This window comes from Ursus maritimus, unplaced genomic scaffold (genome assembly GCF_017311325.1).
Source record: "Ursus maritimus isolate PB19 unplaced genomic scaffold, ASM1731132v1 scaffold_1, whole genome shotgun sequence".
NCBI lineage: Eukaryota > Metazoa > Chordata > Mammalia > Carnivora > Ursidae > Ursus > Ursus maritimus.
Window position 1 is genome coordinate 70,976,797 of NW_024423343.1, and position 13,474 is coordinate 70,990,270.

General features: G+C 44.9%; 1 protein-coding gene across 2 annotated transcripts in view; it reads left to right on the forward strand.

Annotated features, from left to right (window-relative positions):
* Positions 1-5,461: 5,461 nt before the first annotated feature.
* Positions 5,462-13,474, forward strand: part of ACVR1 (activin A receptor type 1) — a 100,386-nt gene continuing 92,373 nt past the window's right edge. The window contains exon 1 of one of the 2 annotated variants that reach the window (XM_008687000.2): positions 5,462-5,566. The gene's annotated coding sequence lies outside the window, so the exon portion shown is untranslated. The remainder of the gene's footprint in view (positions 5,567-13,474) is intronic. The other variant, XM_008686999.2, reaches the window with a different exon arrangement.

The following is a 13,474-nucleotide window of genomic DNA, read 5'->3' on the forward strand; positions in this document are numbered from 1 at the left end:
GGTTCAGAAAGTATGATTAAGTGTTTAGCAACTATTAAAGCAATTTGATGTTGCCATGACTGACATGTGATCAGTGGACCCAACTCATTGCACAGGATGTTTTATATCAGTATTGATCCATTCCTGATGGTAAATTCAGTAGGATCGGCACTGGTCTCAATGAGAGAGAGTGATGGCTTGCTTGGACCAGGCTTGGAAGTAAGAGAAGAGGTTGATTGGAATCAGGATATGCTTTGAAGATAGAGCCAATGGGATTTGCTACTGGATTAGATATCAGAGTATTTTAGATTATCTTTCCCTCAAGTACTTCCTTTATAAAATGGGGACACTTATGAGATCTACACTCAGGATTGTTCTAACTACCTCAAGTGTTTCTCTGAGCTTGCTGGAAATCCCTTCTATATGCAGCGGCTAAGGTAATCTTTCTAATTATAGCTTCATATAATTTCCTTGATCTTTAACTGGTCAACTACTTACCATTTCATATAGAAGACATTTTAAGCTGCTTAGGTTGACTTTTAAGGTATGTGGCATCTTCCTTCAGACTCTTTCCCATGGTTATCTTCTACTGTGTCCTCTTATACTCTTGGCTGTACTATTCCAGTCTGTCTATTGCCGCACAATAAACCATCCCAAGAGTAGTGGCATAAAATTACAACCATTCTTTTATGATCATAGTGAATCAGGATTGGGAAAGCGCACAGCAAAGACAGCTTGCCTCTGTTTTACGGTGTCCGGGGCCTTAGTTGAGAATATTTGAAGGTTGGGGGCTGTAATCACCTCAAGTCTCATTCACTCACATGTCTGGTAGGTGATGCTGTCTGTCAGCTAAAACACCTACATGTGGTCTCTCCAAGCTTCCTCAGAGCATGGCGGCTGAGTTCCAAGGGCAGTTGTCACAAGGAAACAGGAAATGGAAGCCTCTAGTTTCTTGAGGCTTGTTCTTGGAAACTGTTACAGTGTCACTTCTACCATATTCTATTGGTCAAACTGTCACGTAACCCAGATTCGAGGGGAGGGGATATAGATCCTACACCTTGATGGGAAGAGAGCCAATGAATTTTAGGGCCACGTTTTCAATCAACAGCAGCCTACTTTTAGCCAGCTTCCTCTGTACTGTGTGTAATTCTGTCAGCTCCTCTCCCCCATCCCTTCCTCCCGCCTCCACTCTCTCTTCCCTCCCCAGTTCAAATGCCATTTCTTTTACCATGCAGCCTTTGCCATATCCCATTCTCTGGCTAAAATCAGTTTCTCTGTCCCTTAGTGCTTTATTATTATTTTTTCTTTATTGGTAGATTATAAACTCTTTGAAGGTAAGGACCATATCTTGTTTACCTTTGCATATCTTCTAGCAGATACGTTCCTTGAATTGAACATTCAGTATCAAACTGAGTCTCAGATTTGGGACCCAGATGGGCTGGGATTTGGCGGTGGTTAAGTTGAAAATTTTAATGAGAAAATTAAAAACTTTGCTTTTGATACAGATTGTTTCCTTTTAATACACATTGTTTCAAAGATTTTTTTTTTTTTTTTTTTACTGGCTTTCTGTTGAAAAGTAAAACATCTGAACTTTTCTCCCCTAAGCATAACATTAGAAGAGAGTAGCTTTTTTTTTTTTTTAAAGATTTTATTTATTTATTCGACAGAGATAGAGACAGCCAGCGAGAGAGGGAACACAAGCAGGGGGAGTGGGAGAGGAAGACGCAGGCTCCTAGTGGAGGAGCCTGATGTGGGGCTCGATCCCAGAACGCCGGGATCACGCCCTGAGCTGAAGGCAGACGCTTAACGACTGAGCCACCCAGGCGCCCCGAGAGTAGCTTTTTGATAGTATCTTCTTCCTGTCCAGTTCAGTCCCTGCTAGGCATGCCTTACTGTTTTTGCAAACTGTGGGTTGGGATCTATTACTGGATCAATTTAGTGAGTCACACCCGGCATTAGAAATAAAAGGAAATAAAAGTTTGAATAAAAATTCATGCATTGCAAGAGGAAGAATTGCCTCATGAAATTTTTGTTTCAGTTTTACATATGTATATATGTAATGAGTTGAAATGTAAGATATTTTTTATTACTTGTTGGGGGTCAAAAACCTTGAAGGACAATCTCCTATTCAATTGCCTTCTAAACTCTTGGTATTCTAGTTTCCTTCCCTCCCTTCCTTCTTCCCTCCCTCCCTCTCCATCCCACCCTCCCTTCTTTCCTTCCTTCCTTTTTTAAGTTTATTGCTTTTGATATTTTTTAATCATCTTTTTTAAACAAGATTTATTTATTTGAGAGAGCATGGGCATGCAGGAGCGCATAAGCTGGAGGAGGGGCAGAGGGAGAAAGGATCTCAAGCAGACTCCCCGCTGGGCACGGAGCCTGAGGCGGGCTCTCTTTCAGGACCCTGAGATCAGGACCTGAGCAGAGATCAAGAGTCGCTTAACTTACTGAGCCACCCAGATGCCCCCGATATTTTTTTCCCTAAGGGCTTATCTCTTCTGAGGACCATGTATTCACCATCCTTTATGCTCAATCTTTTCTTCACTTATCCAGCCTCTTTATAATAAACCTCACTGTCTCAGTGTGACATGTTGCTTTCTGTCTTCTCTTTTGGAGACTTTGAGCCTACTCTTCTTGTCTTCAAGAGGAGAAGAGGTAAAATCAGATCATTCTTTTTCCTCTTTATGTTTTTATTGAGGTACAGCACACATACAGTAAAATATACCCAATCCTAAGCAAACAGCTCAGTGAATTTTGACATCTGATTTTATCCATGTAAGGCATCATGCAGATGAAGATATAAAACATTTTCATCATCCCAGAAGGAAAGATATGTATTTATTCCAGAGAGAGAGAGAGAGAGAGAGAGAGCAAGCCCACATATGCGGGTCGAGGAGGGGCAGAGGGAGAGGTTGAGAATCTCAAGCAGATTCTGTGCTGAGCACGGAGCTCGATGTGGGGCTTGATCCCATAACCCCAAGATCAGGACCTGAGCCGAAATCAAGAGTTGCAAGCCCAACTGACTGTGCCACCCAGGTGCCCCAGAAAGAGTTTATTCTTAAATCTTTTCTGGAACAAGGTGGGTGTGTGAGTAAATTAGTAGATCCTCTCCAACTTTGGAGTCACATGGCATATATAGGTAATAATGTGGAATTTCGAAGTGGACAAAGGCCTAAAGCAACTGAGTTAGGACGTGTTAAAATAGAGGATGTTAATTGTGAATTTTGGAAGAATGAAACAGGACCAGCATAGGTGAGCCAAGGGGAAGAGCAAGGAAGAATCATTTCTGGAGGAGTTCAGGGTAAGAAAGGTTTATCTGAATTTCAGAGGAGAAAACATAAAACTTGGTTTGCTATTGCCACTGTAACAAATCATGACAAACGCAGTATCTTGAAACAGCTCGAATGTATCCTCTTGCAGTTCTGGAGGCTCTGAGAGGAGAGTCTGTTTCCTTTGGCTCGTGGCTCCCTTCCTCTGTCTTCCCAGCCCATCCCTTCATTCTGTTTCCATTGTCCCACTGTTCTCTCTCTGTAGGTGAGCTTCCCCTGCCTTCCTCTTAAAGGGACACCTGTGATGACATTTAAGGCCAGCCGGATCATCCGGGATAATCTCCCCATCTCAAGATCTTTAGTTTAATCCCATCCGCAGAGTTCCTTTGTCATATGAGGTCACGTTCCCAGATTCTGGGGATTAGGATGTGGATCCTTGGTTTCTGTTCTTCAAAGAATCTTTCTTCACCACAGGAAGATCTTTTGGTTATTTGCTTTTAGTTCATGCTCCTTTTTCACATTAAATTAGTTTTCCTTGAACACTACATTGCACGTTTGATTCCCTCGCTCAGACGTCTTTGGTGACGCCCCTGTTAACCACTACAATTAACCTGACCTAGATCGACGCTGCAGTCGCCGTGGGCTGCCCGTTCTGCGTTCGGGCTTCACTCTCCGATCTCCAGTGCGGCGATGTGCGTCTCCTCGTTGTGCGCCCGCCACCGCTGGCCCTCGGCCTGCACGGCCTCGTCCGCCTGCCTGCGCTGCCCGGACCATCCCTGCGAGGCCTGCCCCCTGAGCAGTGTTTTCCTCACCCTCTTGGTAGTTTCTCAGGGCACCCGTAACAGATTGCCACCAACTCGGTGGCTTAAAGCTCCAGAATCTCATTCCTACACGATTGTGGAGACCAGAAGTCTGAAATCAGCGTGTCGGGCCTGGCTGCGCTTCTCTGACGGCCCGGGGTGGGGATCCGTCCCTGCCTCTGCTTTCGGGCGCGCCAGGCCTTTCTTGGTCTGTGGCGACAGAGCTCCAGCCTCTGCTCCGTCTGCACATGGCCTTCTCCTCCTCTCCCCGTGACTCTCTGCGCCTCTTATAAGGACGCTTGTCGTTGAAGTTAGGACCCACCCCAGTCATCTAGAACCGTCTCCTCTCAAGATACTTAATTTAGTTATATCTGCAAAGACCCTTTTTCCAAATAAAGTCACAGTCACAAGTTTTAGGAATCAGGATGTGGATATATCTTTTGGGGGGCCACGGTTCAACCCACTGCACATCTCAGCTCACAGTCCTGGTTTATTTCTTTGACCTCTTGACATCAGTGGCATAACTACAGACTCGGAACTCCTCATCTCTGTCCTGTTATTTTGTGCTTTAAGGGATACTTCCTGCCCTGGAAGGCAAGAAGGTTTCTTTTGCTATGCAACCCTTAGCTCCTGGTAGGGAGCTAACAAATGATAAAATTTTGTTTTGTTTTGTTTTGAAGAAAACCAAAGGTGGCATGTGAAAATCCTGGCATGGTGAATGTCAGGGTGCTCTTCTGGAATATAACAAGTGATCTTTCTCAGTGCAAGTTTTTTGTTTATTTCTGGTATTCTTTTTTGGGGGAGCTTTCTGTTTCTCAGAAATCCTAAGTGAGTGGTCGGGAGGGGGCAGCTCTGAAACAGAGCGGAGAAGCCTCTGCAGGGCAGGGCAGGGCAGGGCAGGGTGGGCCTGGCGGGGACAATGGGTTTGGAGCTCTGCCGGGTAAAGCTTTGAGGCCGCTCGGCAGATCTGTCACTGTCTGGAATTTGTCTTACCTGGTCTCTTGGAAGTCTTCGGCTTCCCGGGAATTGTTTCCAGTGGGTTCTCCAGAGTTAGAAGATAGTTCTGGTAGGCACCCAAACTCGATCTCTCTCAGCACAGTGGAGCCCCCCACCCCCAGCCCTGCTTTCCCTGCAGAGCCAACTTCCCAGTGTCCTCCGCCCTACGGGCTCATTCTCCTTGGCCTGCCCTGTAAGCACAGCTGCCTTCCCAACTGTTTTCTTTTCTTCGTTTGGCTTAATTTCAAGGTTATCTGATAATACCTTTTTTTTCTTCAGTCTCAGTCTTACTTTGAATGGATGCTGGCAGTCTAGCCCTGTTAAAGTTTCAGTGGTACCCTGGTGTTTTTTGTACTAAGGATTTGAAGGTGACTGATTTTCAGCCTTTCTGGTATTTTCAAGGTTATGATATCTTCATCTGGAGTTTTATTAGATCCATGAATCCTCATATCACTGGTCGAGTCTGTGACATGGAACCATTGCTTATGGTGACAGCAGTCTGTGGCAAGGTTGCTCCATAAGGTACGTGCTAATCCTCTCCCATGATGGAGAGACTCTTTTTGAAAAAAGATTTTATTTATTTATTTAGGTGAGGAAGAGAGAGAGACAGAGAGTGTACCCATGCACGGGGCTGGGGGTCGGGGGAGAGGGACAGAGGGAGAGGGACAAGCAGACTCCATGCTGAGCACAGAGCCCAGGCCAGGGTTCCATCTCCTGACCCTGAGATCATGACCTGAGCTGAAGTCAGGAGTCGGTTGCTTAACAGACCGAGCCACCCAGGCGCCCCCCTCCCCCCCACCTACATGACGCAGAGACTTTAATGGAAGGGGTAAGAATGGCTGATGGTTTCAGGCAAGTGTGGGTTCGAATTTCATTCTGCCACTTTGCAGCTTTAGGGAAGTTACTTAGCCTCTTCGAGCTTTAGTTTTGTCATCTATAAAATGGAGATCATAGTTCCTATTGCATCGTTGTCCATCTTGGTGTGACAATGTACATACAAATCTCATAGCCCTGTCTGGTACCTGAGAAATGTCCCCAAAGTCGTGGCTGCTATTATTATTCACTTTGCAGGGAGAACTGGGATTCTCATGTTATTAAGGAATATTTTCAAGTCACCCGCGGTAAGATCCTAACTTGTAGGATCTAGGAAACAGACCAGTGTGTGTTGGGTAATGCTGTGTTGAATATGTCAGTCCTTATAATCTGGCTGTATGGTTATTTATTTGGTTTGTTTGTAGAAAGACAGAAAAATGGCAGGAATAAAAATACACTTACTGTTACTCAGTGGAGGCATGTATCGTGCTAGCTTTACAAAACTATACTTCTCATTAGTTCAAGGCCTCTGCCTCCAAAATCAATGGGAGGGTAGACTGTAGAGTATGGTTCAAGGAGTGTTAAATTCATATTTTTAAGAGTGATTTTGTGACTGTTAAAGTCTGAGAGCTTTATTCTGTATCACTTGGCTTATATAAGAGATGTGATTAAATACGTTGTTCTTCGTACTAGGGAAGCTTCGATTCATACATGCCTCGCTGGTTTTCAGGTTGAAAAAAGAAACCATAGTAGATGAGCCTCGGAGCAGACCCTGGCCCAGAGGCAACATTTTGGATTAAAATGACTTTCCTTAAGCCCCTCTGTATATTAGATCATTTCAGGGGAAAAAGAAGGAAGGGGCACAAAGTGGTAGAACTTGAGTATATTGGGCCATCATCTGATGCTGGACTTTGGTTTTGTGACTGGATGTGGGAGACTTTTTCCAGAGTTAATTGGTTCATGAGTTGAAGAATTCCTTGTATTTAGGGGCATGTGTTCTTATAATGGAGGGAATCTCTCAGATTTAGGTCCGTATAGCAGAAGACACGAGGTTCGATGCACGAAAGAACTTCCATGTGGCGTTTTCTGTCTGAATGTAACTTGCACGAGGGTAGAAACTTGGTCACATTTGCTCGTATACCTCCAGAATTTAAAATAGTGTGTGGCTCCTTATAGGTGCTCAGGACAGATTGGTCCAGTGCATGAATGACCACGGGCAGGAAAGGCAGTGAACTTGGAAGGGTTCAAAATACCGTCTGTACTCTCTGCTGGTTTTTTCCTGGACTGGCCTTTCCTAAGGGTCAGGAAGTTGTTTGGAAGAGAGATCCATCCATGCTGGGCGCATGGCATGTGGAGATGCCCGTTCTCCAGTGTGCCAGGTGCTGGAGATGAAATGGTACAAAAGATCTTATCCAGGATCTTCCTCAATGTTTGGATCATTGTGGTTTCTATGTTTCCACAATGTCTGTAATAAAAGATAATTCCCTAGACTGACCCCTCTTAAAGTACTAGGGAGAACGCTGATTCAGGTTTGGAGTGGATCTTCAACCATTGAGCCTAAGTCCGTCTTGAGATTTTTTTTTTTAATTGTCCTTGAGAAGGAGCTAGACAAGTGCGTCATTTATTTACATGATTTCCCTGTCTAAGCAGTTTTAGTGGGCTTCTTGCACTGCTTTCTGCTCCCTGTGGGTGAGGAGTCAGGGCACCCTGCTCCTTCATTTCTGCTAATAAAAGAATGACTCTCAGGGTCTGGGATCCAAACCTAATAATGATCGTCATGATGCAGAGGGGTTGAGAGTGGGTTGATCTTTTTCCCTTCCTCCCTCTCTCCTTTCTTTCGAAATGTTGACCCTGTGTCCTCCAGTGTTTCCTAAGCACCAAACGGAGATCTTATTCATATGAGTTCAACTTTAAAGTCTCCTCATTTTGATCTTGGGGCTCAGAAGCCAGGTATGGATGAGAGGAGGGGGGGATACAAGGCTTGCCAGGGGATTGAGTAAGCTCATGCGCACATTTCATAATTTTTGCCATTCCTGGTTGTGCTGAATTTCTGGGGCGGGCGGGGGGAGGCCTGCAGTTCTATTACCAACAAGGGAGCAGGAATTGTGGTTGCTGTTGGGCCGGCAGCCAGGAGGATATTTATAGTTGTAGTGAGTGGCTGTGAGCCCACCGTGGTTCTGGATATGCCTCCTGCCTTAAAGTTCCCGGTGTTCTTGAACCGAACCCTGCCCTTGTTGGCCAGACAGTAGTTAATGATAAAGCAGGCGGCTGCAGGATGTGGTGCGCGTGATGGCCTTGGCGGCTTGCAGCCTGCAGGTGCTTTGGCTGACCTGAACCCCTAACAGAAGAGCAGGTGTCCCCCTCCCTCCCCTGGTCAGGGTTATGATGATTTCCTGGCGTTTCTCAGAGTTGGCTTCATTGAACACTTGCTAACCAGAGTCCACTTTCTCTGGGCCACACAGGCCGGGTCATGTTAAGATCTGTGACCCCAAAAGAAAATGCAGGTCATGAATTTAACTTTCTCATCTCTCTTTGAATTCACGTTGGAGATTTAGGCTCACCCTGCAGAAGGGGCAAAATCAGGTGATGCTTTGCAGATTTTAGCTCCCGTTAAGGTATAAGAACTAGAAGGGGAAAGTGAAAGAGTAAGTTCTCACAGGAAACAACCAAAAATACAAAAACTTTTTCTTGCTTACATGGTAAGGTATAACATATGTGTTTGTGTTAACCGGTGGGTGTTCTTAGGATGGAATGATGGTTCATCTGTTAATTTGCATTTGCAAAGTGACAAAACCCAGACTAGCCTCAGTAAGATGAGAATCTGATGGTTGCTGTACTGGGGAGTCTAGAGGAGGGCAGGTTTTAGATCCAGGGTGACCCAGGACTCAAGCAGGTGTCCCTGGGACCCTGTTGTTTTCTTCCTAATTCTTCTTTCTTTGCCGGCTCCAATCTCAGTCAGGTTTTCCCTTCGTGGTGGTCAAATGGCTATGGCATATTCTCCCAGGTTCGAGTAAAATGAGAAAAGCAAACTTTTTTCTAGCAGTTCTGGCAAAATCCCAAGATTCACTCTGATTGGACCAGCCTAGGTCACATCCCACCCCACAATGGAATGCTGTGTGTTGATTGGTAACATTCAATACGAAAAGGAAGGGGCCTAGCCCCAACCCAAGTCAGGGGTTGTTGTTGGAAGTGGGGGTGGTGTTGGGGAGGCACACAGTTCCTACAAAATAATTCTATAAATCACGTATCAGGAACCTTTGTTACCAGGAAGGAGTATTGTTTTGGGACCTCCTGGATGGTTGCTTGATGGTTACCCCCTTGGTTTTCAGGAAGCGGTAAGTCCTTGGTGTGTTTTCTAGGTAAGTCTGGCCTCCCTTAGAAGCGGAGGGCCAGTGATTCTGCTGATGCCCCAGGGATGCTCACTGCAGGGGATCAAATTACTGTAGGTCTTAATGGATGCCATGCTAGGTGGCTCTATGGTGTGACATTAGCTCGGTTAGCTTGCACCGTATGCCGTTACATCAAAGATTGTAGCTGGACAGCTATTCTTGACATATGTTTTGTTTGTCCCTGAAAGCACGTGTTCTGTTTCTCTCTGGCCGGCCGTTCAGATGCATTTTGAGTGACTGTCTCGTCAGCTAGGGGCTGGGGAGAGGGGAGGAAAGGCTGCATTTTGGCAGCACTTCAAGCCTGGAGCAGCATCCTGCAGCCAGCACCATAAGCTGTATAATTTGTCCACGGAGGCCTATGCATTATAGAAATGAAAATTCCTTCTCTGACAGCATTCATTGCTTAGCACGCAGCAATTTGGCTGTCAGAAACAGCTGGCCCTGCGGGGTGGGACAATGGAAAGGCGAGAGCAGAGAGAGGCCAGTGCTTACTCAAGTCTCCCACTGTGGGAGGCTCAGGTTACGGAGACCATCATTAACAGCAGACTGCGAGGGGCTCTAAGGCAAAGCTTCCAGTGAGCAACAGCCCATGGCACAGACAGTTAGTGATTTCCCCCCGTTTTTGCTGAATGGAACAAAAAGATAAATTAAAAATAAACTATTAACCGTTGCTGACTCTCAAATTTTGGCTTTTCCTAAATGTTCCGTTCTGCTTGTGTCTTCTGTCGGGTGATGAGCATTTCTGTGGAAGTAAATCCCTTTTAACCTAAGTACCTAAGTATAGATTGCTGTTGGTGCATTGTAGAAAACTCGGGAAGGACTGGGGTGCAGAGCACGAGGGATTGCTTGACAACTGCATATTTGAGGTCTGTAACTTTTAGTTTCTACTTATATAGAAGGAATTCGATGAAAAGACCAGCACTGAGGACCCCGTGAGGAATGTTCCAGCGTCAAGTAGAAAGCGGGTGTACATTTCCCCCCCAGTGCATGTGCTGGAGACAGGACTGGGACAGGGGAGCTGTGTGGCTCGAACCTGCTCTGCTGTGGGAATCAGCCGTGAGGCTGGCTGTGTGCATTTTCCTGTATTGATTCCATGACTCACGGAGTGATCTAAGCAAAAAGCACACTTAAACTACAGAGGAGACAGCTGTCTGTTACAGGAGGCCATATTTTCTGGGTTTAATGGCGCCAGGTTTTTTCCTATTAGTTTGTACACTGGAGATGTACTTGCTTGTTATGTGTCATAAAGGGTCTTTATTTTTTCCTTTTTGAAAAAAAATACAGTCTTCTAAAAATCATCTTTTAAATATTATTCCTGACTTTGATTTCACAACAGAACTTGCCACCCAAGAAAGCAGTAGTAAATTTTTTTTCTTTCTTTCTTCCTTTCTTTCTTTCTTTCTTTCTTTCTTTCTCTTTCCTTTCCTTTCCTTTCCTTTCCTTTCCTTCCTCTTTTCTTTTCTTTTCTTTTCTTTTCTTTTCTTTTCTTTTCTTTTCTTTTCTTTTCTTTTCTTTTCAAGCTACGTGGCAAAAAGGCATGATTTTCATGTAGCAAAGGTCCAGAGAAGGTTTAAAGCCATGCGGTGGGAAATACCTTGCCTTTTTGAAGTGAACAGCATTTTAGAGATATTGAGTGGCTCTAGATAAGTTTGGCTGTTGGAATTTGGTTGTCGTTCAGTGTGGATGGAACTGTCTCCCCCCCCACCTCTAAATCTGTTTCCCTTTTATATGATAGAGGCTGAAGTTCCCAGATGTTGTTTGGATTAAAGATGTGTGTGGGGAGGGGGGGAGAAAAAAAGCTTTCTTAATGATAATAACAGAGTCAGACTGGCTGGTTCTGTACTGACAGGAAAATGGAGAGATAAAAACTCCATTAATGGTGTGTGCACTGCCTAAGTAGCCAATAAAACAATGCTGTCCTCACTGGAAGCCGGTCCCAGACTGGCAGTGCTTTGTGCCAACTGCAGGAGACAACAGCTGCAAAGAGGGGCAGAAGTATTCAGTCAAGAGTCTGTGTTACATGACTGGCTTCGGGGGCGGTTCTTTTGTTCTCTCCCTCCTCCTTCTCCTCCTCCTCCTCCTCCTGCTGCCCCCACTTTTGCCCATTTTCCTTGATGAGCCCTTCTTAATGCTCGCTGTTCCAGAAATTGAACCACATCTGATTAAAACTTAATGGTTACTCACAGAAAGAAGTTGGCTGGTAGTTTCTAAGCCAATTTGTCTGGGTTAGTTTGAGTTTTCGATAATAGAATTTGTTAATTTATATAAAGTGTATCCAAGGGTTACGAGCCTTAAAGTTGGATAGTTCTGCTGAAGAACCAAGAGAATCGTCACTTGTCACTGAGGTAATGCTGTAGTTTCCCCCCCAGACAGCTTTGAATTTCCATCCTCAAAATTAGTAGCAAAAAAAAATTCTTCCCCCCAATGTATCTCATTTTGGTGAGTGGCAAAGGCTTGGTTTAGTCACATTCATTCTCTGTGTGCTGAGCCCATTCTCTGATAAAGAGAGACCCTGGGCCAGGCAGGCAAGGCCGCATGCAGGAGACCTCACTTTAGGAACTTGCTGTCTCAAGGCTTGAGGCCAGGTAAGCCCTGACTGTCACCAGAGAAGGGAAAGAAAGAAATGCTATTTGAGTGGTGTAGAAGAACAGTTCTGGAAATTCAAAAGAGAGGTGATCCAACGACCTTGTATGGTTTCTGTTTCCTGTGAGTTTACAATCTAAGTTACTTTGACTTTTTGATTTCTGGTGTGTGACAGGGAGGGAACAGATATTTGAGTGGGGGGAGTTCTCTAGACTAGCCAGAATGCTGGTGGTGGTGGGGGGGTGTGGCACCCTGAAGGCTCTGTGGCAGAAGAGAGACAGTCACAGTCCCTTGGGTGCAAGCCCTGTGTCAGAGACTCTGCCAGGGCTAGGAGACGCAGATCCGATTTTAGGTGCAACCTGTGTTTCCCTTTCGGAAACTCCACGTGGATTGTAGTGGTCTCAAGGATCCTGGCTGCAGACCCCTCGCTCCCAGACCACTTCCAGGCCACACCAAGGGGCCTGTGGCCATGCTGTCTCAAACATGGTCTCTTCTCTCTTGTGACTCAAGATGGCAAACTAAGGTTCTGGGCAAACCATTTCCTTTATATAAAACTTTTATGATAGGCATTTAAAAAAAAAAAAAGTATGTGGCCTTTCCTAGTATCATTTTTATTTAGATGGCAAACTAGAGATACTGTTCTGAGGAAATAGGGCTCCTCAGTGATTAATATTAGGTATTGAATGGCCTTTAATGTGGCATGTTTACACTGTTGTGGCACCTTGTCTTTTTCTAAATGTCAGACCAGCGCTGTGTTAATTTTACATCCTAAAGGACTTGGGTGAGTTCCAGATGTGACTCTTTGGTTTTTGTTTTTAGAGTTTATGGTATAAATGACTCCATAGTGTTTTTGACAGCTGTTCGTATATGCATCCGTATTGACAAAGAATATCACCATATATTAAATTAAAGGTGTCATTGGCTGGTTGGTTGGTGGTGACTTGCATTCAGTTTTCTCCTCCCTAGATAACCCTTGAAAGATGGAATCTGCCAAGTTGGTATCAAGTTTTCTCTTGAGTCTATCAATAAACCCTACTGATGAAGGGATCCTTGCTTTTACCGTTGGTTTTCAGTTGTGCCGTGGGGCAGAGCTAGATGGCAGTCTGTGGTGAGTCTCACAAGTCATATCTTATTTCTTCTTGAGGTAAAGAAGTTTTGACAGACTTCAGAGCTGATTCAGCAGCACACTCCCCTATGCCTTCTGTTTTGTCTTCCAGAGTGAGAAAAGAACGGAATTCAAAGACGAGCCAAAGTAACTACAGTTTTTAGTTGTTAAAAGTCAAGAACTATTAAGAAAAGGAAGGAAATGAGTATCCCAGAAGTTCAGATAATGGTTGTAATGGTAACAACGGCATCAGCAGTAATGGCTTACGTTTTCATGGTGCATATACGTCAGGTTGTGTTCTGAGTCCTTTACGTATATTCACTCTTTTAATCCTTACAATAACTATGAGGCACGCACAACTTTTTTTTTTTTTTTAATCTCAATTCTGCAGCTCAAGGAAATGAGTCCCATTAAGTGATGCCCCCAAGGCTGTAAAGACAGCAGATTGCAGGGCCTGGATTCTAACTAGGCCGGCTGGACTCGGTTCTGAGTTTTAGCTACAGTTAGGGGAGGAAGAAGATACGGCGGGGGGGGGGGGGG